The sequence below is a fragment of the Triturus cristatus genome, chromosome 2_2 (assembly GCF_964204655.1).
Source record: "Triturus cristatus chromosome 2_2, aTriCri1.1, whole genome shotgun sequence".
Classification (NCBI taxonomy): domain Eukaryota; kingdom Metazoa; phylum Chordata; class Amphibia; order Caudata; family Salamandridae; genus Triturus; species Triturus cristatus.
Window position 1 is genome coordinate 1,101,778,007 of NC_140582.1, and position 23,745 is coordinate 1,101,801,751.

The 23,745-nt window shown below is 44.0% G+C and overlaps 1 long non-coding RNA gene across 1 annotated transcript in view; it reads left to right on the forward strand.

Annotated features, from left to right (window-relative positions):
* The window catches only part of LOC146863218 (uncharacterized), a 46,157-nt gene extending 27,851 nt beyond the window's left edge, over window positions 1–18,306 (forward strand). The window contains exons 2-4 of the long non-coding RNA XR_014978571.1: window positions 10,557–10,697; window positions 13,665–13,742; window positions 17,657–18,306. This is a non-coding gene — a long non-coding RNA (uncharacterized LOC146863218). The remainder of the gene's footprint in view (window positions 1–10,556; window positions 10,698–13,664; window positions 13,743–17,656) is intronic.
* Window positions 18,307–23,745: the final 5,439 nt, after the last annotated feature.

The window sequence follows — 23,745 nt, forward strand, 5'->3', positions numbered from 1 at the left end:
TCACTACCTACTCCCTTTTCAGAAGCAGAGTCCTCAGTATTTTGGGCATGCCTTATTTTAATTCTGGCTACCTAGTTCTTTTTGATATGAGGTTTAGTAGGCTTTGATTTTTCTTCTTTATTAATAATGTAGTCAGAAAAGCATTGTGATTCCTTCTTCGGCTTCACGTGCTCTTCCAATCCGCTCTCTGACCATCCAACTTTCTACGAACATGTTTCGGATGACTCCTGAAAGGAAGGAGAGGAATGTGTATCAGTATCCTGATACCTGTCAGGCTTTCTAATGTTATCACTGTTTCTGAGATTCGAAACTTTTTCAGTTGTATCCTGCTGAGGGGACACACCCCGTGATCGTGTCTTGTCTTTTAATTTTTGTTTATTATCCCACTTCTTCTTCGTCGAAGAATCTGATGCTTGCTTAGAGTTATTCTTTTTTTAATTACTCTTAAGTTGTGGTTTCCCAGGTCCGGCTCCCAATTTATCTCTACCTAGCGTAGCATAAGTGTCTTCGATACGTTTTGGTAATTCCTGCTCCTGCTGTGCAGGAGTGAGATCCCTCAGGCGTCAGCTGTCTCCCCTTTTATGTTGTTTAACATAATGGCTGATACTGCGGCAAAATTGTCCATCAGTTTCATACCTAAGTCCAGGGCAGGTGCTGCGCCATACTCCTTCTGAAGCTGTTTTAGTACTTCAGGTTGAACAACGAGAGAAGGGGTACCATATGTTCTGGAGTCTTCCGCTGAGGGAGCCATCCCCATCGACAAGCAAATTGTTAGTATTCTGTGTTTTCCTGTGGGCCCATATGGGAAAATACTGCTTCAATCTGGCTTGTTTTTTGTGCTATCCAAAATGGAATTTGCTTCGGTAGGTGGGAATCTTTATCATAATGGCATTCAGTGTTTGTGGACTGATACGAGTAGTAGATAATTGCGGGTGTGTAGCTTGAGCAGTCTGCGCAGTGTTTACTGTAAGTGTTTGCATTATGAACTGTGCAAGATTTCTGTACATTTTCATTAAAACTCCGTATAGTGTACACATTTCTGCTGCTGTTAAGTTAGCAGTGCCAGGATGCGCTGTGTATGCAGCTAAGACCAGCCATGACGTTCCTTCTCTATTGAGCGGACCGACTCTTTCGTTTTCTGTTGTGTGTGAGATGGTGCCTTTAAACCAATTAATATGTTCTTGGTAAGAAAGAGCAATCTTTAAGTCTTTATATGGAGTGTATTGATCTGGTGCTTCAGCCTCAATGTAGGTATGAAACAATTGTGCACGAGCATGTGCAGCTGGGAATTTAACTCAGGAATAGAATACTTCCGTCCCAAATACTTTCTGTGCCTGAACCACAAAAGTAACGCCTCCACCCATAGCCGGGAGACCAAAATTCGATAATTTGAGAGTAACCACGTCTGCAGTTCTCCGCAATGATTAATGCGTTGTCTGCTTCATCCCCGGACATAATTGGCCTGATTCACAGAACTAACTTAAGACAATATCCTAAACTTACTACCATTTTGGTATTCACAGAAGGCACTTACTCATTTTGGTATTCACAGAAGGCACTTACTCATTTTGGTATTCACAGAAGGCACTTACTCATTTCGGTATTCACAGAAGTTAGGAGTCCTAACTTTAGGACTCCTAAATGCCTTCTGTGAATACCGAAAGTCTTAAAATTAGGATTTTTCTCAGTTTAGTAGTAGTATAGTTAGGACTCCTAACTTTACGACTCCTAAATGCCTTCTGTGAATACCAAAAGTCTTAAAATTAGGATTTTTCTCAATTTAGTAGTAGTAAAGTTAGGACTCCTAACTTTAGGACTCCTAAATGTCTTCTGTGAATACCGAAAGCCTTAAAATTAGGATTTTTCTCAGTTTATTAGTAGTATAGTTAGGACTCCTAACTTTAGGGCTCCTAAATGCCTTCTGTGAATACCGAAAGTCTTAAAATTAGGATTTTTCTCAATTTAGTAGTAGTAAAGTTAGGACTCCTAACTTTAGGACTCCTAAATGCCTTCTGTGAATACCGAAAGCCTTAAAATTAGGATTTTTCTCCTCAGTTTAGTAGTAGTAAAGTTAGGAGTCCTAACTATAGGACTCCTAAACTGAGAAAAATCCTAATTTTAAGACTTTCGGTATTCACAGAAGGCATTTAGGTGTCCTAAAGTTAGTAGTCCTAACTTTCGGTATTCACAGAAGGCATTTAGGAATCCTAAAGTTAGGACTCCTAACTTCCGTGAATACCGAAATGAGTAAGTGCCTTCTGTGAATACCAAAATTAGTAAGCGCCTTCTGTGAATACCAAAATGAGTAAGCGCCTTCTGTGAATACCAATATGGTAGTAAGTTTAGGATTTTGTCTTGCTCTGGCGCGAAACTGGACAAAGGGAAGTGACCCTCCCATAGGAGTGGTCATAGAGCTAGTCCCTCTCTTTCCTTTAGTATAAGATAGGGAAACCTTGCCATTGCAAATCAGATACCCCTGGATGACACTCTACAAGAAGAATCCTGGACCTTCAACGTTCCGCTACCTTTGGAAGACAGAAGAATCTCCCTTGGAGTCAAGGAGTGACTCCCCTGCTTGGCAGGCACCAAATACTTGAATCAACGGTCGCAAACGTTCCTGCTCCTGCTGGAGTCCAAAGTCCCTGCAGCCCCAGGAGGTGGATTTCCTGACTTCTCGATGGCCATTGTGAGTCCCCAGCAAAGCTGAGGCGAGTGGACCCCACGAGTGACGAGAAACAGCAATACGAGGGTACCATGCACTATTTGTTGAGTGCAACCCCTTTACGACGTTCTACGAACTTGTGCATTAGACCACATATGGTCCAAGCCTCCAGCAGGATTTCCCTTTAAAATCAGAGGCCTACCTTGTCCCGAGTGACCGTGGGCTCCTGTGAAGCGAATCATCACAAGGCATCTTCGTGATCCCTTGCCGGCTGGCTTGTGGGTCCCCTGAAGACTTTCTCATCAAACCAAAGGGCTACCCTGGTTTCTCCAGGCCTGCCCTGCCTTACCCTTGCTGGGTGAGTCCCTCAGATCTTGCTGGTCTGCACCGCTGACTTTCTTCACTTTCCACAAGACTTGCTGTTGCCAAGGCTTGTTGGCTCCAATCCGGTTGCCGGCAACTCAGTAAGCTGCAGATTTTGTGGGACACTACGAATCCAGCTCCTGGTTGTCATTGACACCTCCTGGACCTCGTGGCTGAAGAGTCAAAACACCCTTGATCACCTGAAATCACCCGACTTCCGTGGGCATCCATCTTCCTGGCCCCGGGTCACTGGCAAGTGACTGTGAGCACTGTCCCTTCTGCTTTCAGGTCTTCTTCATCCTGAATCCAGCCTTGGATTCCACCGGACACTTCTCAAGTCTTCACAAGCATCAAAACTTCTTCGGCTTCCATTGAAAACGTCGACGCGACCCAACACCAAAAGACACCTATGCACCCGGCTTCCCTGGGTGAGGTAACTCGTGCACTCCGGTGCTTCTGTGGGTGTTGGCCCTCGAACTACTTACCTTGTAAGTGGCTTACTTGTAGACTCTCTAGAAGTACCCTAAAACTTTAAAAATCCAACCGCGACTTGCTCCATTGAAATCAATAGGGAACCCGTGGCTGTGTTCTCACACTGCACGCGTCTCTCGTGGGTCCTTTACTTACCTGCCTTGGGTGGATTAGTGAGGCCCCAGCGATTCTACAGGCCCTAGGCCTTGTCCCCTTGCAAGTCGACATTCCTAACCCCCTTTTTTAGTATATGGTCTGGTACGCCCCTAGGGCCCCAGCCATATTTGTGCTTATCTTATTGTGAAACATTGATATTTGCATATGTTCCTGACTTCTAATCTCATAAAGAGATTAGTAGAGTGTGACTAGTAATAAAAACATATATATTTGATATATATACCTGTGTGGTGTCCTTTCATTTGGTAATTCAAGAGATTATAAGGTAAAACAAGCTGGTTTACATTCCTCTGAGACTTAGCCTGAAGGCTGCTCTCCACAGCTACCACTAGGATAGCTTTCTTTAAAAGGTTGTGTTAAACCTATCTACCATAAGAGTTGAATTGTACTGGTGCAAGGTGGCCACTATAACTTGTGACCAGCATCTGCCAGGCCAACTTCTCACACTGTGATAATCAGTAGACAGAAGCATATGGAAGTGAGTACAAGCACCAAAAGAGTGATTAGCAGGTATAATTCCACCATGGTGCTAAGGACAGTGTATATATGCAGGTATATAAAACAAGGTAGTAATCAGACATACTCCTGCTAGGCAATCCCTACTCTATATGTGTCTAGAGTATGTGTGTGTGTGTGTGTGCATAGACAAGAATCGCCCCTCAGAATTATCCAACCCCATTACCTAGCAGGAGAATATGTAGGACCCTGTATTGGTAACGAACTGGACACCCCTCACGGAGATGTTAGGCAAATGCCTGGCAAAGCCTCAGCAGGCAGAAGTGTCTCATCCGCTAACCTACGGAAATGCTTATTTATTTTTAATTAAAAGCATCCTTGTGACGCATATGCAGATTAGCATTGTTATGGATATGCCAATAGCCCTGTTGTCCTGTGGATGAACACAGAACAAGATTTGTACAGTGCACAAATCCCGATGTGTAAGCTGAACAGTTTCAGAGAAACTAATCCAACATTGTCACACACGCAAATATGTGCAAAAGCTTACAGTATAATGTTATTGTGCAAAAAGAGGACAATGTAAGAAAATGTGCAGTGTTGCTACATGGGCCTAACAGGGGCACCAAACACCAGAGCCAGCAACATACACCTCCAAATCTGACAGAGAGGGCGAAAGCATGGGGTGGGGCCCGCCAATACAGAGAGAAGGCAGGGAGTACACACCAAGGGCCATGCAGGTACTTAAAGATGCGCTCACCCCACTGACAGCCCAGGGCCACCCTGAGGAGAACCCCGTGGTCACAATGTTAATAAGTGAGGCACCATACCACTTTCTGGTGGATACCGGAGCGGCTAGGTCTTGCTTGCGGGAAGGAGCAACTCCTATATTAAAAACCACTGTCACCGTGCAGGGAATATTGAGCTCCATGGCCAACATCCCCCTCATAGAGCCCCTCGAGCTGGAGCTGGGGGGGAATTGGATAAGGCAACTGTTATTTTACTATCTCTCCTCCCCGACTATTATATAAGGACAGGACCTATTGTCCAAATTAAAGATGTCCATCCAATTCACCGAGGATGGAACCATAGCCTGTTCCTACCCTGGAGGCTCCTCTCTTGGTACAAACCAGCAACCTCCCCCTGCACCCTGGGAACGCCAGCCAGGGTGATCCTGGACCGTCAAGCCCCTGTCAAAAGCGAAATCCATCAGAGCTGTGTAAACAATCTCGGCAGTGGACCGGTTGCGTACACAACTCCTTAGTAGAAATGACCAAAATGGTAGCATATAGGGTGCGAGGGGAGCCGGAAACCCAAGACCATGACACACATAGTCCCACTGCACCCCCCCCAGGGCGCAGTGGGAAGCCAGTAAAAGGCAGATAGGGACAATGGCAGTAGCAACCAGGCCATACGCACCTTCAGGCTTACCTAGTGTAGCCTGGCAAAGTCCGCACTGTGACCCCCTCTCTGTCACCAAGCGCGGCACCCAGGGTAGTGACTGCGGTAAGAAATACATCATGCCCAACTGGCACAGTAACACCCCATGGAGGTGACCCCACCTGTCATGTGTAGCTTGGGCTTAGAATGCTTAGCCACTGACCTCATAGCCCACACAGGGGCCCCCTTGGAGTGACAGAGAAACAGATGAGAACAACCCCAAAGGGGCCGCAGCGATCTTGGACGTGCAAGGGGCGCCTGATTAGACAAGGACTCGACCACAGGACCCAAGAGGGATCCAACAGAGTACCTGCACCAGAAAGCTAAAAGGCTGGCAACCTCCAAATTCTAAAGAATGAGTCTTTGTCCACACTAATCACTGACGAGCACATAATGTATTGCATGGCCAATCTTTTGACTCTTGAAAACAGCTCTTGTTTACATACATTGTATACAGCTTACATAGTAGTCTCAGGATGGAGTTTATGGACAGAGTGTTAAATGTTCACCAATCATCGTTGACAACAGACTGCAACCCACATAAACACTGAAACATAACAGGTTGCTCAGGAGAAAAAAGTGTCAACCTGCTGGTCACGCATCTGCATACCCTGTCCTCTGTTTTCTTCAATGGCCTGGTTGCTCAGATCGAGACCCAGGTGAGGGACCAGCGGTATGTGTTATCCATGATTTACTACTATGTGTTGCAAGACACAACAGGCTTCTATTATTTTGCACACAACTTCAGTGGAGTAGCGTAGCACCCTCGTATGGTGAAGACATCTGAATGGCAATTGAGGAGACCAAACGTGTGTTCGATAATCACCTGTGTACAGATATGTGCCCTATTGCACATACACTGAGGTGCAGTGGTTGCACATCTGTATGGTGTGAGGAGATGAAGGGAGAGTGCATATACAGCCTCACCTGAGGAGACAAATGATAAACTAGTTGTACATATCCCTCTTGTATCTGTACAGTACATGATGTGTGAAATGGTATATGCAGAGACTGTTGGGGCCATGAACGTGACATGAGGATTAGTGTTTCATAATCGTTGTGTATATTAAAAAAACAATTATACATCTCAACCTTGCGTGGTGCTTGGTACTTACTCAGAAGGGAACTGGTGCCAAATTCTCTTGGTGCCATCCACCAGGCAAGAGGAGACCTGTGGAATATGTTGCTGTCATGTGTACTTCCTAGAAACACTGCAAGGACATCAATAAAGCTACCACTAGCATCATTCACATCCTGCACGTTGATAGAGCGCCAGCAGTATCTGTTGTGGAAGATGTGTGCATTTTGATAAGGTGGCTGAAGAGCCACATGGGTACAATCATTGCACCTAGGCTACCACACTTGGAGAGCTAGAAAAGAAGAAGAAATCCCTAGCCTTTGCCTTCTTGCCAGTATATGGGGGAAACATATGTGAAGATGAGCTCTCCTATTGATACAGCTCAGTATCTAACACAAGCATAGGGATTAGCTTCACTAAGAGATACCCATGAGGTAACCGGACACCCCTCTGGAATGACCCCATAGAAAAAGAATGGAGAGCTGCTAGGATGTTGGCATAGGCTGGGATGGAATATGACTCATTACGTCTCATAGCAATACCATGCATGCCATTACAATGCGGGTATTACTACACGATGTCAATTACAACGACATGCCATTACATCGCAAAATTTTACCACGACTATGCCTTTACCATGCATGCCATTACAACGTAAAGTTATACATGGTAAAGGTATACTCATGGTGAATGCTTGCAAGGTAAGTGACTCTACCCTACCCTACCCTTAACCCTAATGTCGTTCCCCTGCATGACCCTCCCCGAACCCCCAGTCTGCTCCCTACAATAACAATACACTACCCTGCATGTCCCCCAACACTACCCTAAATCCTAAAACACTACCTTACACTACACAAAGACCACAACACTACCCTAAACCCTAAAACACTACCCCCAGCATGACCCTCCCCCACCACTAGTCCGGTCCCTGCACTCTAAACACTACCCTGCACGACCCCCCTAATCCAGCATATTGACGACCTACTGGTGGCGTAATAGTGGTAATACTGGTGCAGTTCAGAACACAAAATCTCCTCCTGCTTCCACGGACAGAATGACTTCTCAGTCGCACGCACATACACACATCACACGCTGGTGGGGCCCATAACACCAACATTCATTTCCATCAAACTATCCGTGCCTTACAGAGGAGAGATATCCATTTCCCGAACTACAGCTATTCACTTTGGATAGAGGAAACACATCTATTGACTTACTCTAACAGTTAGACGCTCCAGGATTAATGCGTTAGTGTGAGCCGCGCTAGGATTGGAGGCTGTGACAGGTTGTGACAGTGACGTAGACGCCCTAGGATTGGTGCGTTAGTGTGAGTCGCGCAAGGATTGGAAATTGAGACAGTGACGTAGACGCGCCAGGATTGGTGCAGGAGTAAGAGTCGCGTTGCTATTGGACTAAAGATCGTATTGTGGCAGGGACGATTAAAAGGGGTTCACGAAAGGAAGGAAAATGTATTATCATTCACCCGAAAAGAAGAAAAAAACATTATTTAGTAAAATACGGAATTGGTTTGTGAAAGACAAAGAGATTGTGACTAGGGAAGGACAGCTACTTCCCCCAGCTAAAACCCCCGCATCCTTCATGGTTGCGAAATATGGGTATCATACGTGCATCTGGTTAGACAAATGGGCAAAGTATACAAAGGAAGACGGAGTGCTAGCGTTTCCAGAGGATGGGTCCTTTAATTTGGCATTATTGAGGAACTTACGGGAGAGGATGATGAGCTTAGATCCGCGGCCTAGGCCTACGCAGTTTGAGGCATTAACAGAGTGGGAAGATGAGATGCATGAGCGAGAGAAACAGAGAAATGGCAGTAGGTATCGGTATATGTTCGGACAGCCAAACGATCGTGAAACTCATTGTGACCGAATGAGAAGGTGGCGAGATGCTAGTATGACAGAAGGATTGTTTCCCGTTAGAACAGAAGGAGAAAGTGGAGGAAGGAAATGTCTAGAAAAGAAAAATCATGTAGAAACCCGGAGGTATGGGGCTAATGAAACGGACGACGATGTCCTAGATGATATGTTTTACAAAAGTCCACCTCCATACAGGCAGGAACCAGAAACGCCAACCGCAGGTACACCAGTGAGGGAAACTCTGAGAATCATTAAAACAGAAGTTGTGACCCCAGAAGTAAGAAGAAGAAATTCTCTTAAGGAAAAGGGAAAGGAAAATAGAGCTGAGAGTGAAAATTCTAAGGAATTAGCAAAAACCACATTAGAACTGACAGAGAAAATAAGAGAATTGACGAAAAATCTAGAAGCAGTTACAGTTCCTGTGACCATAGGTCCTGTTATGCCTATTTTTGAGAAGCAGAAAGATAGTGAGCACGGACTAACAGTCCCGTATATAAACAGTAGACAGGAAGAACAGCCCCTGATGAGAGCAAAAGAGAATTCATGGGAACATACTATGGGTAAAGGTGAATTGCATATGTCAAAGAACCCATTTTACTGTTCAGATACTGCTGAGAGGAGCAGAATGGTAGGAGGATCAATATTAGAACCACAGAGATTGACAGAACCAGGGAATGTAGAGAAATCAGTGAGCATAACTACCGAAGAGTTGAATGTATGGCTGAAAAACTTGCAGGATAAAGAAAAAGAATCTCATACCGTTGATGTGGCGAAATTACGGATGGTGTTAGAAGAGTTGATTGTAGGAACTATCCCCACAGAAAAGCTGAAAAATTACCAAGATAAGGAACTACTGTTCCTCTGTAAAAGTGTCACTTGGAGAGCAAAGAATTTGCATGACAGACTAGCAGAAATAGCGAGTGAAATGGGAATTGACATAGATAAGGTAAAAGCTTTGCAGAAACCATACCGAGTGGACTTTACAGAAAAAGACATTGAGAATCTGAACGCTGCAGGACGAATAGGGCAGATTAGAGACATAATCACAGTATTGAGGAAATGGGGAGATGTGGACAAATGGAAGAGCAGGTGGTATAGGAAGCGGGATGATACCTCAGACAGAACATTTCCAGCGTTTCCTGTGAGAGAAAAGGAGAAGGTGGTGATGGAATTCCCTATGTGAGAGATCCCAGGAGGGGGATATGTGCATGTCCCATGGACCAGACAGGACATTTTGTCATTTACAAATGACTTCCCTCGATTAAGGGAAAAGCCAGTCGAGTGGTACAGACAGGTAGACAGATTTGTGAAATTGTCAAAAGTGCTGTGGATTGATTTGAATAGTCTGTTTGATATAATAGTGCCAGCAGATTTGTGGGCAGAATGTAAGATAGTCATAGATTGGCCCACTAAAGAACACCCGAGAGATCCCAAAACAGGAGCCCCAGACCCAGAGGTTATGAAGAAATACGAACAGGTCATGGCATTCTTGAAGAACAAAGTGCCTCCAAAAGAAACAGACTGGGTTAAAATAGATCGAACACATCAGGAAGCGAAAGAGTCAGTCCACGCATACTATGAGAGGCTAAGTCTGGCTTTCAAACAGTTTAGTGGGGATGACAGTCTGGGAGAAAAGGACCTGAGTCATTTTGTGTACCGATTTGTGTATGGTCTGCGCCCCGAGATTGGGGACATGATCAAGCAGCACACCGTGGACTGGCAGAGCAAGAAAATAGATGAGATCCTGAGGCATGCTAAATACTTTAGTGATGAAATTGAGGCAAAGCAGCGAAAATTAAAAGAGAAGGCAATGTGGGCTCAAGTGAAGGTTGCAGAGAGACAGGAAGCTCAGCTGATAGAACAAGCAAATAATCCAGGCATTAAATCAAAGTTTGGTCCAGGAAAGGGAAAGGGTAATATAGAAGAAGCCAAGAAAAAGTTTCCCTGTCACAATTGCGGCAGATTAGGGCACTGGAAATCCGAGTGTAAAAATCCACCTCTTGCTAATGATGAAAATCCGTCATTAAATCCACAGGTGCAGTGTGAGGGGAGGGGCCCATCGCCGCAACAGCAGAAGGCTGTTAATCTACAGAATCAGGTGCCAAAACCGCCCTTACCACAGAGCCGGAGCACACAGAGATATAGCAAAGAAACGGGATTCTACAATGAAGAACAGGTAAACAAACCGCAACGCGTGAGCGCTGTGTCACAGTATTGGCTGCAAAATGACGAAAGTGAGCCAGAAGAGATTTATTGACGGTGCCGAAAAGAGGAAGCAGAGTGCGTACTTGGCGCATCTCTAGAAATAGATCAGACAGGACCATTTGTAGATGGGAAAGTTAATGATGAAAACCTTACTTTTCTAGTAGACACTGGAGCTACACGATCTACTGTCAGATCAGCAGATGTGAAAAATCTTCCTCTTTCGGATGAAACAATCCAAGTAGTTGGTGTGTCTAACACCCAGATTAAAACGTATCTTACTGATCCTGTAAAGGTCAGAATAGGGATATTTTCATGCATAGATTTGTGGTGTGTGACAGCAGTCCTGTGAATCTATTAGGGAGGGATTTGTTGTGCAAGATGAATTGCACCATATTCTGTACACCAGATGGAATAGCCTTTGAAACACCAGATGAAGATGTTCTGTACAAAATGACCATAGCTAACCGAGAGTGTGAGGTTGCTGGAACCTATGCAGTATTCAATCCAGATGAATTACCCCCAGAATTGAAACAGACAGTGAAAGCAGCAGTCTGGGACTTCACTGGGGAAGATGTAGGCCTGATGAGAAATGTAGACCCAGTGAGAATTGCTGTAAAGGAAGGAGCTGTTTACCCAAACATTCCACAATACAGACTGACCCCAGAAATAATAGCAGGGGTAACCCCTTTGATTGAGAAAATGATCCAGCAAGGAGTGTTGAGGGAGATAATGAGCAGTCCATGTAATTCGCCTATTGTGGGACTGAAAAAACGCCAAGTGGGAAATTCAGGATTGTGCAAGATTTGAGAAAGATTAACAAGATTGTCGTCTCATGTTGTCCAATTGTTCCAAATCCCTCAGTGATTTTGCATCAGATCCCACACGATGCAGAATGGTACACAGTAATTGATTTGTGTCATGCTTTCTTTTCCATTCCGTTGCATCATGACAGCCAGCCACTTTTTGCATTTCGGTTTGGAAACCTTATTTTGGCATGGTGCCGAATCCCACAGGGGTACACAGAGAGCCCCTCCATTTTCAATCAGTTATTAAAGAGATCTCTGGAAAGTCTTACTATGCCTGAGAGTTCAGTTTTAGTCCAGTATATTGACGACCTACTGGTGGCATCAAAGACACGTGAGGCCTGTGAAACAGACACCATAGCTTTGTTAAATCATTTGGCAGATGGAGGGCTTAAGGTATCTCCAACAAATTTGCAATACTGTAAGAAGGAAGTGACATACTTGGGTCATAATATTGAGAAAGGCCTGAGAAAAGTAACCATAGACAGAATCAGAATCATTAGAAGAATGAGAGCTCCAATGACCCAAAGAGAGGTGAGAATGTTTCTAGGAATGGTTGGTTACTGTCATCAGTGGATAAGTAATTTTTCCCTGATTGCCAAACCATTGGTGAAATTGACAAAAAGTGAGGGAAAAGACCCCCTTGAACTGAACAAAGAAGAATTGGCAGCGTTTAAACAGTTGAAGAACAGTCTTTGTGAAGCCCCTGCACTGGGTAGGCCAGACTATGAAAAGGAGTTGGAGCTATACTGAGTGAAATGGATGCGCACTTTCAGTGTTAATACAGAAACATGGAAGGCAAAGGAGACCAGTGGCCTATTTCTCATCAATGTTAGATCCAGTGGCGATAGGTCTGCCAGGATGTCTGAAAGTAGTAGCGGCTACATGCCGAAGCCTAGAGCAGAGTGAGGGAATTGTGATGGGGTATCCAGTAAGAGTGTTTGTACCCCATAGTGTGGCGATCCTTTTAACAAGGAGTCGAACACAGTTCATGTCACATAGTCGGCTGATTAAGTATGAAAAAGTCATTCTAGGTGCAAACAATGTGAGTCTGGAAAGATGTGTGAATGTGAATCCAGCTACACTTTTACCTGATGCAGAGAGAGTGGCGATAAGAGAAGAGGTTGATCATGATTGTCTGGATGTACTTGACTACTGCACGAAACCTCGACCTGATATAAGAGATCTGCCACTGCCAGAAAGTGATTATGTGTTTTTTGTGGATGGATCCTGTTTGAGAACAGGAGAAGGAGTGTTGAGCGCAGCCTATGCAGTATGCACAGTTTAAGCAGTTATAGAGGCATCGCCCTTGAAAGGAGTTAGATCCGCTCAAGTAGCAGAAATAGTGGCATTAACCAAGGCATGCAAGATTGGGAGGAATGCGAGAGTGACAGTGATGACTGATAGCCAGTATGGCTTCGGAGTTGTCCACGACTTCGGCCAACTATGGCTGCAAAGAGGTTTCCTGACCTCAAGTGGAACTCCCATAAGGAATGCAGAAGTGGTTGGAAAATTGCTTGAGGCAATACAAATGCCCAAAGAATTGGCTGTGGTAAAATGTGCTGCTCATGGACAAGGTAGTGATTACATCACTACCGGAAACCGCTTTGCCAATGACATGGCTCAGTATTGTGCCCGAAACAAGTACTCAATTAATCGGTCGAAAGAAAAGGAAATGTCTTCTTGCTCCATAATGTTTACTAACGTTGTGGGAACATGGGATAAAGTGAGGCAGTTGCAGGATGAAGCAGTGGATGAAGAAATGAGGCAGTGGGTAAAAGCAGGATGTGCACCCAGAGAAAAGGATCATGTGTGGGTCTATCGGGATGGAAGACCAGTAATGCCTGATAGCATGATGTCAACCATGGCACGGATGTATCATGGCCAAGGACATCTGGGAAGGGATGCCATGATAAGGGCTTTTAAGCGGACCTGGTACAATCCAAAATTCAGGTTGATAGCAGAAAGTCTCTGTCAGAGATGCCTGACATGTCAGCAGTACAACCCTGGAAGGAAAACTGTGGTGAGTCTAGGCACCATAGGCCGGGAGGGAGGACCTTTCACCAGAATGCAAGTGAATTTCATTGAAATGCCCCCTTTTAACAAACTGAGGTATGTGTTTGTCTGTTCTCTAGGTGGGTGGAAGCATACCCGACCAGAAGAAATGATGGAATCACAGTGGCCAAGCTATTGTTGAAGGAATTCATTCCAAGGTACGGGTTCCCAATAACCATAGAATCAGACAGAGGAGGACATTTCTACAATGAGATCATGAAACTCATTTGTGAAGCATTGGGTGTACAACAGAAACTGCATTGTGCCTACCGACCAGAGGCTCCTGGTGTGGTTGAGCAAATGAATGGTACTATCAAAAACAGAATAGGGAAAATGTGTTTAGCCACAGGTTTGAAATGGCCAGATGTCTTGCCTCTGGTTTTGATGACCATTAGGTCTACTCCAGATAGAACCACAGGTTTGAGTCCACACAAGATCATCATGGGACGCGCCATGAGACACGTGTTTGTGCCAGTCAACAAGCTGATGACTATAACTGATGACATGATTTTGGATTACTGTAAAGGCCTGGCTGACGCAGTTCATTCTGTGTTTCACCAGGTTGGAGCGGATGCCACCACACTTGAAAAGAAACCAGCCCATGATTTGAGCCCAGGGGACTGGGTCAGGTTAAAAGTCCACAGAAGAAGAAATTACCTGGTTCCAAGGTGGGGAAGGCCAAGACAGGTCATCTTGACCACAACAACTGCTGTGAAGTGTGCTGGACTGAAAAATTGGATACATGCAAGTCACACTCTGAGAGTTCCAAATCCAGTCGACGGCATTGGAAAAGAATACTTTGACGAATCAGAATCAAGTGATGAGTCAAGCAATGAGAATATAAAGTCAAAAGAAAATCCTAAGAGGGGGGAAAATGAGCCAAGACTAGTTCAGACCCCCAGAGAGGAAATTCTGAGGAAAAGATTGCAGATTTCCGATGGTTCAGATTCTGGAGATGAGCAAAACGCTAGTGGTGAACACAGAAAGAAGAAAAGAAAAGAATGTCCAGTCAGAAGTAACTTTTACGCCAGATGAGAGAGTAGAAGAAATTCCACCTGAGAAAATACTGGAAGAAGAAGAACGGACAGTTACAGAAAGAGAGGGAAAGATTGCGGAAAAACCCCGAGGAGGTGTAGGGAACTGCAACACCCAGCTAGGTGAAGGGACAAATAGTCAGCAGGAGGATTGCGCGCCGGAAACCCGAGGAGGGACAGAAGTAGGGCCATCCCCAGAGGTGGAAAAGGAGATTACTGAGACAGAAAAACCAAACGAGACAGAATCTGGAGACAGTGAAACTGAAATACCAGAGGGTCGAGTTCTGAGAAAGAGAACTTGGATTGAGGAAAGAAACGGCAAACAAAGAAGAAATGCTAAAGGTGATCTCTGGCCAAACAAAATTAAGAAGCTGAGATATCGATTTACACGAGCTAAACCCTCAGAGGCTGAACAAGTGAATGAAGTAACCAGTCAGCATCCAGAGAAAGAGGGAGAAACAGAAGTGTCAGAAGCAAACAAACGAGCAAGAAAACCAAACCAGAAGTATAAGTCACCTGAATGGACGTACGTGGCACTGCCTGAACAAGGAGAAGAGGCAGATAGTCAAGGAAATCCAGAGGAGACTTGGCTGAAATTGATAAAAGAAGAAGAAACTGGGGAAATCCTGAGAGTTATCTTATCCGACATTGGAGAAGAAGCGGAAGATCAGGAAATCCTGCATGTGGATGACGAAAAGGAAGTGAAAAACGACGAAAAACCAAGCTGAGAAATTTATATTGATCCTTGTAGGAATACACAGGATTGAATAAGAAGATCGAAGTATTTGGACGACCTGATAAGTTTTAGCTCTTGTAGGAAAGCTATAAGAGGCGGAGTAGAAGAGGCTAAGTCAAAAGACACGGTTAATTCTAACATAATGGCTAACATAGATGATAACAAGAGTAGATGTACCTTCATGAGAAGATGGTGCAAGACATGTTGCTGCTGTACAGGACTATTAATGCTTCTTTAGAGCGTACTCGCTCTTTTGATCTTTTTCAAAGTAACTCTAGATACACTAGCAGGGCATACTGAGAATATGACTAATATAGTGAAGAACTCACAAAAGGTAATACCGGTTAGAACAAGCACAGAGCATGTGCATCAATATAGGTCAATAAATGATTTTTCTAGCAATGTGTTTTCAAAATTATTGTATGAATATGTAAAAACAATGGAAGTAAGGGATTGCTACGTCTGTATGCAATTACCTGCATCTGTTTCAGAAGGGGTGACTTATCATCACCTCCCAGCAACTTATGGAATAACATGTAGCGTCTTAACTAGTATATTTTATCAAGTAGGGAAATTAGAGTATAATTTGTCTAATATAGATAATATTCTTGGACGATTGCCCATGAATAAAGAATTAAATCCAGCTAAAGATGCTAATGTGTTAGGAGAAATTTTTATAGAAACTAAAGGACTAACTCTAGAATATATTTTTAAGAACAATTTAACTTGCAGTTTGAAAACAGAAGAGAAAACATTTTTGGATATGGTTGAAGAGAGAAGATTGAAAATACACACGAATATAGAGGGACATAAGGAAGGGGATAACATTTGGGAAATAGATGGGAAAAAGGAGACACCGGGTGGAGTTAAACCGACAATAGCTATAGACTCACCCCAGAAAGGCAAATTATGCATCATGAGGGAAAGATCCCAATATGATTATGTTTATATAGGGACAAGTGAGTGTCATGATACATATTTCATTGCATCCGGATGGGGATTTAGAGGTGGAGAAGACCCAGTTTTCCCTGGACTGTACTATATTTGTGGGAATAAGGCTTACTACAGATTGCCCGACCATTGGTATGGCACATGTTATGTTGGCCTGGTCTTTCCAAAGATTTTTCACATGGATAGAGTAGAAAATAGTGGACCAAATAACCTACTAATGCTTAGCAGAAGAGAAACTTGGTTAGAAATTGTAGGTGATATTTTTGGAGCCTTGATACCAGCAGTGGGAATATCTTGGAATGCAAATAATATTCGGAAATTGTCAACCATAGTGGATCGCTTGTCAACAAGCACCGCTGGAGGATTTCTCTTGGTAAACACTGAGCTGGTTGCCATGCGTGCTATGATTATGCAAAATCGACTTGCCCTTGATATCTTATTGGCAAAAGAGGGTGGAGTCTGTGGAATGCTGAAAGTTCAACATTGTTGCACTTACATTCCTGACGAAAGCAGAGATCTAAAAGTCTATATGAAGAATATTACAGAATTGCATGATGAAATAAAACCACTGGAGGTTGAAAGTATCTGGACTAGAATTAGTAATAAAATGGCTGCTATTAAAGCCTATCTAGGTAAATTAGGGAGTACTATAATAGGGAAAATATTATTCCCATTAACCTGTGTGATTTTTGTATTATTAATACTTAGATTGGAATGTATGTGTTGTAGATATAGAAGAAATAAAAAGAAGGTTAAAAGAGAAATTTACAAAAAGAGGGAAAAGAAATCAGAAAAAGATCTCAATGAAATAGAATTGAAAGAATGGAAGGAGAGTATGTATGACAAAGAGAGAAGACGAAAGGGAAACATAATTCTAATTAAGCAAGAAGCCATTTCAAATTTCTGTAAAAAGGGAAATAAATTGAAATTTTTGTGGGTGATGTGGTGATAAAATCACCAAAGGGAGGATTGATGGAGCGGGTAAAATAAAAAATTTTTAGTATACCCAATCCATTTATATATGTTTATATTAAAACGACTAGAGAACTAATTCTAATGAATAATAAAGTGTTGTGATTGAATTAACCAACCTAATTAACCAAGAGAATACACGTGGGAATGCATTTGCATGGCTAAAATAATAAGTGAACTAAGTTTGTACGCATATTAAATTTATATGTTTAGCTTAAACAGTGTTAACGTGATTTGCGCTTAAATAAACCAGCATTAACGGCTTAAAATGTTGCATATGGCTAGATAAATGCATACACATAAGGGTATTAGTGAGGGAATAACATTGTTTAATTCATTTCTATGTATTAAATACGATTTTGTGTTTCTTTTACTTAAGTTGACTATTTCGGGCTACTAAAAGATGGCTGCCGACTGAATCCTCACTAAAGTACATGACTTCATGCAACTAGCAATGGAGGAAGGCGCCTGCACTGACTACGTCGTGGCCTCTCCTTGAACCTCCGAACCAGGTCCATGAAGACTACTCTGGGCGAGATGCCAATGTCCCTGAACATGGACCAAATGTTGCCATCTGGGAACCAAAAGCCACCTATTCAAAATAGACTGATACTTTCCCGACCTGGGAACGACTTTCCCATGCGCCTAGTTTATACATCATCCGTATGTGAACTTTGGAGAATGTTTCTTAATGTATTGGGACGAGGCTGAATTCAGCCAATCAACGACCTGGAAATAATAAAAATGATACTGTAATATGTAAATTTTAGTATAAATATAAGTAGTCTAGAGAGAGAAAGAAGGTTACCACCCAAAGAGTTTGAGACGCACCCTGATCGATGCTACTCTATGTGGCACTTTACGCTGACAGCAGAGGATGGGACGGTAGAATCTCTGATGAATTTCTGAGAACCAGTTTCTGACTTAGAGAACGACAATTAGCCAGAATAGGTAATTATGACAAAAGATAATATCGCATTGTTAGGATTTAACCTGCAAATTTAATTAGATAAACAAAATCATTGTTTGAAGAACTGTGTCGGGTGGTTATTTTCTGAAATGTTTTATTGATTAATATGAGAGTTAATGTGTTTCTATCAAATACCAAATGAACTAAATAATCCATTGGACCTCCCGGATGGAGGAACTGTTAGAGTAAGTCAATAGATGTGCTTCCTCTATCCAAAGTGAATAGCTGTAGTTCCGGAAACTATGAATTACTGGTAATAAGTAACCAACCACTTCTGCACTAACACTACCCTAAATTCTAAAACACTACCCTACACTACACAAACACCACAACACTACCCTAAACCCTAAAACACTACCCCAGCACGATCCACCCCTTCCCCCAGTCCAGTCCCTACACTTAAACACTACCCTGCACGCCCCCCTGACACAACCCTAAATCCTAAAACACTACCCTACACTACACAAACACCACAACACTACCCTAAACCCTAAAACACTACCCTCAGCATGACCCTCCCCCTGCCCCCAGTCCGGTCCCTACACTGTAACACAACCCTGCGTGACCCCCCGACACTACCCTAAATCCTAAAACACTACCCTATACTACACAATCACCACAACACTACCCTAAACCCTAAAACACTACCCCGGCACGACCCTCCCCCAACCCTAGTCCGGTCCCTGCACTGTAACACTACCCTGCACGACCCCCCGACACTACCCTAATCCTAAAACACTACCCTATACTACACAAACACCACAACACTACCCTTAACCCTAAAACACTACCCAGTGCGACCCGCCCCCACCCCCAGTCCAGTCCCTACACTCTGACACTACCCTGCATGACCCCGACACTACAGTAAATCCTAAAACAGAACCCTACACTACACAAACATTACAACACTACTTCGACACTACCCTAAACCCTAAAAAAGAAACCCAGCCCAATCCCCCTTACCTCTCTCTCCTCGTGGTTCCTCTCTCCTGGTTCCAGCTTCGTCTGAGGGGCGGTGCATGGTGCACGTCGTTGTGAGGAAACGGAATAGCCTCAGTTTCCTCACAATGATGTGGATTGCCATTACATCGCATGCGTTGTAAAAGCACATGCGATGTAATGACTTGCGGGGAAACAGCCGGGTTGTAATGGCTGTTTCCCGCGGGGATGGCATGGGAGCGGCAGGTCTCAGAGTTGAGACCCTGCTCCCACTGATTCACACAAGTAAAAATAGACCAAAAGTTTAACTTAGACCAAAAGTCTAACTTTATTACTCTTCAGTAGACACAAAGGTAAGTTACTACTAGTACATTTAATACTAGTAAACTTACTAGTAGTAAAGTTACAAGTAGTGATGTTATGACTAGTAAAAATACTAGTAGTAAACATACTATTTGAATACCAAAAATCTGTAATATTACACTTTTTGTCTAAGTTAGACTTTTGGTCTAACTTTACCTTTGTGAAGCAGGCCTATAAAGTTGAAGCTGATTCCATATGTCAGAAGACTTGTGTCTTGACTAGACCTGCACATCTGGCGCAGGTGTCATTCTGGAACTGGGTTTATAACCGTGTGATTTCTAGAGGCAGAGAGCCAGCATGATGTACGCTGTAGCATGACTAGCATTCCTTGGGCTTTCCTTACTTATGTGAAAACCAGCTGTAGATAAGGCTGTAAGCTCACCAGATTGCTCACTGCATATCGGAGGAGGACTTCCAAATATTCTTTGAAGTGCAGGCAAACGGAGCCCTCTCCCCCTGTACTAACAGTTGCTTGTTGCCACAATTATGGGATCCATACACTTGTCCCGGTGCTGCAAGAAGTGGCTAACATTCACATGTGGTATTCCCCTGACTTCAACAGGGTGTTCATAGGGTCAGCATGTAGTAGGCCTGCATGCTATTCTGATACGGGGTTTGAGTGTCTTTCTGACTGCTCGTTGTGCGTAGCCATGTGCGCTCACTTCCTGTTTTCCACCCTTTCATTGAAAAGGTATGCCCTATCTGGACACTGTACCAATGTCCCTGTGGCCCTGACTCACAGAGGTAAGTTGCACTTTTGAGTTTGTTTACACTTTGTAGAAAGTTTTTAATACGTCGATATTCGCAAACCCAACGGTGTAACTTGCTGAAAAAGTGTTACATGTCTTCACCCCTAGAGTAATGCAATTGCCTTACTGTGTGTGGGTGGGCGCCCTCCCTCCCAAAGCCCCTGCCTGACCCTTCTGCTTTAGTATTAAGCCTGCCCCTTTTCCAGGGCACTCCCCCGCGTCCCTCCCACATCTGCAGTCGGGGTGAAGAACACACACTTTGCAATGCATGTTCTAGTACTTTTTGTAGTACTAGAAAGTGCGGTTTGTGAATCAGAAATTGAGTTTTCGGCACCATTGTATCATTTGATATCTTACATTGAACAGTGCTGTGAACATACTAATCCTCAACTGAGAGGCCAAGCAGTTTTCTGGGAACACGTTCCCTTCATTATTGTATTTACTTGTAAATGTACTAGAATTCATGGACAGTTAGTGATCATGCCACAGATATGTCAGATAGGACGTGCGTTCAGATCCACTCCCACAGGGTAGCATTAGTGCGTTGCTTTCTTTGAGAGATTAGCCCGGTGCATTCTGAATGGGGTTTCTCAATCAATGAGTGGGGCGAGGGAAATACAAATGCGGTGTCCACGCTGTCACCCAGATCTCCTCCTTTATGAACATTGGCATTTATTTTGCATGAGAGGAGGCTGTGATTCTATCTTTTTAAGAAAAAGTAACTATGAGCAGGATATAGATTGGAACATGGTAAGGTTCATGAACAGTGTATTTTGAGAATACCTTGAGTGCCCCTCATCCTTTGCATTCTTTTTTGGTATGTGTCTGTTTATTGAAATTGGTGGCCTCTACTCCTTCGTTCAGCTTTTACCTGTGTACATATGTGTGCTCTTTTACCTATAGAAGAACTCTGTTTAGGCAAAACTGTGTTTGGGTCTTTACTAAAACTACACATGCCTTACACTGTAATAGACTCAACCTTTGGACAATTTCCTTCATTTGTATGTATTTGACTCTTATTAAGCGCATCTGTCACCCCAAGGGTATCCTGGCGCTGAGACCCTATTTAAACCACCGGAAGAATGTTTATATTGCCCTAGGGAACAGATAGGTCTTAAGGTCCCTTTTGAAGGAAGTCAGATCTTGCTTACCCCTCAGCACTAGCGGAAGGGAATTCCATAATGAGGCGGCTGTGTGGCTGAAAGCTCGGCCACCTATCCTGACTCTAGTGATCCTTGGGATCCGCACCAGAAACGCCGATGAGGATCTCAAAGGCCGGGCAGCTTGGTACCAAGAAAACAGGCCCTGGAGTGGGATTGGTCCACGTCCATGCAGCGCCTTGAATACAAGACATGCCGCCTTAAACGCGATCCTCTGTTGTATCGGCAGTCATTGCATGTTACTGCTACACACTGGGAGGACCAAAGCTTGGCTGGCAAACTTTTTGTTTCAGATTCAATAACCCGCATTACCAGTGGCAGCTGGAATCTACGGGGCGAGAGGGTGCGGGAGGGGAGGGGGGCATGTGCGCAAAATAAAATCGAAATAAATGAAACCGAATGTGACGTCCTCCGCTCTGGTCCTATTTCCACAGTAACTGGATGTAGCAACTCCCTTAACTAATCCTGGCACTGCTCTCATGCAGCACGAGGGCAGCGCCCTGATTGGGGAGAGCGGCCTCACTCGGCGCTCCACGGCGCTCTGGAGGCCTGCACTTACTCTGACCCAGCTGTCTTGAGACAGCTGGTTTAGAGGTGTTTAAAGTGTGCATGTGTGGCTGGCCAAAAAGACATGTATACTTTAAACAGTGCATAGAAGGCCCACTCTCCACCCGGCTGCTGTCACTCAGAAGCGGCCCTGTCCCATCCTGACGCCCTGTTGGGAGGGGGATGAAAAATAAAATGCTAATAAATGACCACTTTATTTTCATCTCTAGGGTTCTGGGGGGATTGTAAGTGGGACGATGCCCCTATGCAGCAACGTCCCTGCGCATTAAAGACAGTAAAGTATGCATGCAATCTCAACTTTGATATTGCTAGCTGGCCTCTGCAGCTTCACCCATCTAGGAAACTAACTGACAACATATATGAGTTTTTAAGCAGTGAACGGCTTATGGTTGTGCTTCTAAACATTATTAGAGGGTAATGCTAACATTACGGTTTTCAGAACCCTAATGTTAGGCTGAGATGAAATTTAAATAATGCATGCATAATTTACGTAATTTTGAGAATTTTGTATTATGCTTGCTAAGCAACATTAAAAAAATGACCCAATACATTTTTTACAGCAAACCTGGAATTCGTTGTAAGAATTTACATTTAATGCATGGAAACAACTGAACACGAATAGTTGTTGCCAAATAGCTAGCTCCCTGCAGACAGTAATAATCCCCGTCGTCGTCGTCCTCGGCTCTGCTGATGCTGAGGGTGAAGTCAGAGCCGGACCCGCTGCCGCTGAAGCGGTCCGAGACCCCGGGCTGGCGACTGGTGGCCAAATAAATGAGAGGCTTATTTATTTATTTATTTATTTGGGAATCTTGTATAGCGCACAGATACCCCAACGGGGTGTCCCGGCGCTTATGTGAAGGCAGAAGCTGTGTCAGAACTCAGGTGGTATTAACAGAAGAGAAAGGTTTTCAAAGCTCTCCGGAAGGGGAGTTCCTCCCGGATGGTCCGAATGGACAAGGGTAAATTGTTCCAGTGGAAGGAAGCACAGACTTGGAATGTTTTTCCCCCAGATCGAGCTTTTTTGACTCTGGGGGTAGAAAGGAGATGTTTGGAGCTAGAGCGGAGAAGTCGGGTATTGCTGTAGGGACGAAGGCAAGAGGATAGATGAGCGGAACCTTTACCATTGATCGCGCGATGGGCAAGGGTAAGAGCCTTAAATTCCGCCCTTTTGTGAACTGGGAGCCAATGCAGCCTATGTCGATGGGGAGTGATATGTTCACGAAGTGGAAGCCCACAAACCAGACGGACAGCGGCATTTTGGACTGTCTGAAGACGACGCTGAAGGCCCCGGGAGAGACCAAGATACAGTCTGTTGGCGTAATCTAGATGGGAAGTGATTAAAGCCTGCACGATAGTTTTCCTAATTTGGCTAGGGAGGAAATTAATGAATTTTTTCATCATCATCATCTTAGAGAAACAGGCCGCAGAAACCGACTGGATTTGTTTCTGAAAAGAAAGATTGGTATCCCAGATTACTCCGAGATTTTTGACTGAGTCTTTAGGCAAGGGGGGTGAGCACAGATCAAGAGGCCACCACAGGTTAGGGTCCAAAGGCGAGGGCTGATGGAAAAATATAACCTCGGTTTTACCAGCGTTAAGCCGGAGGGAGTTGTTATCCATCCAGCTAGCGATGTTACGGAGGCAGTTTTTCAGCGGGTCAAAGGTGGATTGGGAGGGGGAATCAAATGAACACAGAAGCTGTATATCATCAGCATAGGAA